The sequence below is a fragment of the Chlorocebus sabaeus genome, chromosome 25, assembly GCF_047675955.1.
Source record: "Chlorocebus sabaeus isolate Y175 chromosome 25, mChlSab1.0.hap1, whole genome shotgun sequence".
Classification (NCBI taxonomy): Eukaryota; Metazoa; Chordata; class Mammalia; order Primates; family Cercopithecidae; genus Chlorocebus; species Chlorocebus sabaeus.
The window spans coordinates 35,184,403-35,189,477 of NC_132928.1; the positions used below are offsets into that span (position 1 = coordinate 35,184,403).

Sequence of the window (5,075 nt, forward strand, 5' to 3'; positions counted from 1 at the left end):
CAACAATGTTCACAAAATCCTCACTAGGGGTAGATTCCATCTCAAGAAACCACTGTTTTCCTCATTTACAAGAAGCAACTGCTCATTTGTTCAAGGTTTATCATTAGTTCGCAGCACTCCAGTTTCTTCTTTAGGTTCCACTTCTAATTCTGGCTCTCTTGGTCTGCAGTTACACCCTCCAATGATGTATTGAACACCCTCAAAATAATCCATGACAATTGGCATCAACTTCTTTCAAACTTCAGTTAATATTGATATTTTGACCTCCTTCCGTGAATCATAAATGTTCCTAATGACATCTAGAATGGTGAATCTTTTCCAGAAGGTTTCAATTTACTTTGCACAAGTCCATCAGAGGAATCATTGCCTATGACAGCTATGGCTTTATGAAATGTATTTCTAAAATAATAAAAGTTGAAAGTAAAATTACTCCTTCATCCATGGACTGAAGAATGGATGCCTTGTTAACAGTTATAAACACATTAATCACCTTACACTGTTTCATAAGAATTCTTGGGTGACCTGGTGCTTTGACAATGAGCAGTAATGTTTTGAAAGGTATCTTTTCTTCTGAGCAGTAGTTCTCAACAGCAGGTTTAAAATATTCAGTAAACCATGCTGTAAACAGATATACTGTCATCAAGGCTTTGTTTTGTCTCATTTCTACAGCACAGGCAGAATGGATTCCTAAGGGCTCTAGGATTTTCATAATGATAAATGAGAATTGGCTTCCACTTAAAGTCACCAAGTACACTAGCTCCTAACAAGAGAGTCAGCCTGTTTTTTGAAGCTTTGAAGTCAGGCACTGGCTTCTCCTTTCCAGTTACAAAAGTTATGGAAGGTAGGTTTTTCCAGTATAAGGCTGTTGTTTCTACATTGCAAATCTGTTGTTTATTGTAGCCACCATCATAAATTACCTCAATTAGATCTTCTGCATAATTTGCTGAAGCTTCTGCATTAAGACTTGCTGCTTCTCCTTGCACGTTTATGTTATGGATACAGCTTCTCCCCTTAAACCTCATGAAACAACTTTTGCTAGCTTCCAGTGTTCCTTCTACAGCTTAGTCACCTCTTTCAACCTTCATGGAATTTAAGAGCATTAGGACTTTGCTTTGTATTAGGCTTTGGCTTAAGAGAATGTTGTGGCTTGTTTGATCTTTTATCTAGAACACTCAAAATTTCTGCATATCATCAATAAGACTGCTTCATTCTCTTACCATTCCTTTGTTCACTGGAATAGCAACTTTAATTTCCTTCAAGATCTTTTCCTTTGCATTCACAGCTTGGCTAACATTTTTGGAGATGAGGCCTCACTTTAAGAGTACCTTGGCTTTTAATATACCTTCCTCACAACACTTAATCATTTCTAGCTTTTTATTTACATTGAGAGACTTACCCTTTTACTGGAAAACACTGAGGCCATTGTAGGACTAATTGGCATGACTGAAATATTGTCATGTCTTAGGGAATAGGGCAGCCCAGAAAGAGGGAGAGTGATGTGAAACTGGTTGATTGGTGGAGCATTCAGTATGCATACAACATTATGAATTAAGTTCACCATCTTATATGGGCATGGTTCATAGTGCCTCAACACAACTACAAACGACAACAACATCTATGATCAGTCACAGACCACCATAACAAATATAAAACTAATGAAAAAATTGGAAATGTTGTCAGAATTGCCAAAATGTGACAGAGGGACACAAAGCGAGCACATGCTATTGAAAAAAAAAAAATAGTTCATATGGTCTTGCTCCATGCAGGGTTGCCACAAAATTTTAATTTCTTTTTTTAAAAAAATGTAGTGATTTCATAGTACTATAAAGCAAAGCACAATACAACAACATATGCTCATATATCAGTAAAGATGGATTATATTTGTCTGGGGTAATTATTAACTCCAAATCTTAGGGTTTTAAAACAGTAAAGAGTGCTTACTTTGGTGGTATATACAAAAATGTGAATGTACAGAGAATATTAGCATGGCCCTTGAAGAAGGATGACACATATTTGTGAAACATTCCATATATTTTTGAAATATCACACTGTACCACAAAATAGGTACAATTATTATGTGTCAATTAAAAGTAATAATAAAAGCAAAAAGAAAAAGATTAATTTTTTCATCATTTACAAAAAAAATATTTATTTCTAAATTTTCTGGCTCTCACTGCTGCACAGTTCAACTAATTATATGTTTTATGATGCCCTTTTTCTGATAATCAGACTCTTGAAAGAACTCCTTCTAGAAACACGATCAGTAATCATAGAGGGAGGGAAGGAAGACCATGGCCACCAGTGCACTGACACTTGAAGGTCCTACCGGAAGTAACTGACGGAGCTTCCAATTGCATTTTACTAGAAAAAATTAACAAGTTAGCTAAACCTTACGTCTAGTGAGTTAGGAGGTACAATCTTACCTCATGCCTAGAAATAAAGAAAAATACAATTTTTGCACTTAATAATTCTTACCATTATCCACCCTTCAGCTCATCAAACACCATTTGGTTCATCCTCTTTTCCTCATTCAAAATACACTCATCTCCAAAGAGGAAGAAGAAAAACAAAAAGAAAAAGTTTCTTATAGTGAGAGCATTAAGCTCAATGTCATGGACTTTTGTGTAATATGTAGCAGTTTTGATTTAAGAAAATCTCTTCATTAAACTCAGATGTGGCTTGTTTTGATGCAGATTTCTGTAAGTTAAAATGACAAGTTATGTTGTACACACACACATCCCACAATACACACCCATGAGAGGAACAGAAACACAATAACAATGACAGAAACTGCCATTTACATGTCAGAGGAAGAGATATCAAAATACCTAAAAAAGAAATCAAGAAAACAATCCTATGTACTATAACGAAAAACAAAAGAATGTATACAGATTCCTCTAGACCTACAAAAGCTTACATATTGATAAATCCATCGTATTAGTCAAGAACATTATAAGTTGAGCCCTTCTAAATCAGGATTGTCTGTATTTAGGAATAAACTTAACAAAGGAGGTGAATGATGTGTATACTAAGCACTATAATACATTGATACAAAAATTAAAGGAGACATAAACAAATGTAAAGGTATCACATACTTCTGGATTGAAAGAATTAATGTTGTTAAAATGTCCACACTACAGATTTTACAGATTCAAGTCAATTCCTATCAAAATTCCATTAGCATTTTTCAGAGAAACAGAAAACAATCCTAAAACTTATGTGCAATCAGAAAAGATCACAAATAGTCAAAGAAATTTAAGCAACAAGAACAAAGCTGAAGGCAAACATCACCTCATTTCAAATAATGTCACAAAGCTATAGTAATCAAAACAGTGTGGTACTGGCATAAAAAAAGACGCAACAGAACACAGTAAAGATCACAGAAACAAACCCATATATATTCATTCAACTAATATTCAACAAAAGGGCCAAGAATACAAAATGGTGAAAGAACAGTGTCTTCATTAAATGTCATTGGGATAGCTGGATGTTCAGATGCCAAGTAATGAAATTGTGCCCTTATATCATACACAAAAATCAATGCATAGTGGATTGGACTTCAATGTAAAACCTGAAACTGTAAAAATTGAAAGAAAACATAGATAAAAAGTTATTTGAAAAAAATTTTTTTTTGGATATAAACCAAAAGCACAGGCAACTGAAGCAAAAATATGTGTGACTACATCAAACCAAAAAGTTTCCACACAGTAATGGAGGCAACAATCAGTAAAATGGAAAGAAAACCTATGGAATGGGAGAAAACATTTGCAAATTATATATCTAATAAAAGCCTAATATCTAAAATATATAATAAAGTTGTATGTGTATTTATGTACACACACAAAACTCAATAGCAAAATTTAATAATAATGACCTGATCTAAAAATGAGGAAAAGACCTGAAGAGACATTTTCCCAAAGAAGACATACAAAGGTCTGACAGGAATATAAAAAGGTACTGAACATCAGAAATCATCAAAAAAAAGCAAATCAAAATCACAAAGAAATACTAACTCACAACAATTAAGATGGCTTTTAGAAAAAAGATAAAAGATAACAAGTGTTGTTGAGGATGTGGAGAAAAATGAACTTTTATACACTGTTGGTGTAAATGTAAATTGGTATAGCCATTATGCCATTATGAAAAATAGTATGAAGGTTCCTTAAAAAAATTAAAAAATATAACCACCATATTATTTAGCAATCCCACTTTTGGATGTGTATACAATGAAAATGAAAGTAGCATGTTGAAGACATATCTGGGGTCACATTTTCATTGCCATATTATTCACAATGGTCAAGATATGGAAACCAGAATATTATTTTGAAATTATTACACAGAAATATTATTTAGCCTTTAAAAAATCCTGTCAGTTGTGACAACATGGATGAACCTGGAAGACATTAGGCTAAGTGAAATAACCTGGACACAGAAAGACAGTGCGGCGTGATCTTACTGATACGTAGAATCTAAAACAGCCAAATTAAATGTTTGCACAGTGGTTGTCAGGGGTTAGGTATATGAGGGAAATATGAGGATTTGGGTCAAAGAGTGCAAACTTTCATTTATAAAATGAATAAGTTCTGACAATCTAATGTGTAGCATATTGACTACAGTTGACAATAATGTATTTCATAATTGAAATTTTCTAAGATTAGATTTTAAGAGTTCTCAACAAAAAGAAAAATGTTAATAGTGAAATGATGTATAGGTTAATTAACTTGATGGGGTATCATTTTGCAGTGTATATGTATATCAAAATATCACTTTATATACTTTCAATATATACTATGTCTATTTGTCATATCTTTTAATATAATGCTTCTGTATCAATTGGAATTATTCCTCTAGGATTCTAATTACATAACTAGATTTTTTCAGTTTCTCCCATATATCTCTCATATAACTGTTTATGTTTTCCAACTTTTTGTCTTTTTGTGCTTTAACCAGAATATTTCTTTAGGATCTCTTTTCTGGTATACTAGATAGGATTTTTAGCTGTGTATAATTTGATACCAACTCAAACTTTAAAAATTCTTATGGAACTAATAGTTTTAGGTTCCAAAATGTTTGTT

General features: G+C 32.9%; 1 non-coding gene across 1 annotated transcript; it reads left to right on the top strand.

Moving 5' to 3' along the window:
- Positions 1–1,935: 1,935 nt before the first annotated feature.
- Positions 1,936–2,037, top strand: LOC119619823 (U6 spliceosomal RNA). Its single transcript, XR_005236275.1, has one exon. It is a non-coding gene; the product is annotated as a U6 spliceosomal RNA (small nuclear RNA).
- The last annotated feature ends 3,038 nt before the right edge of the window (positions 2,038–5,075 follow it).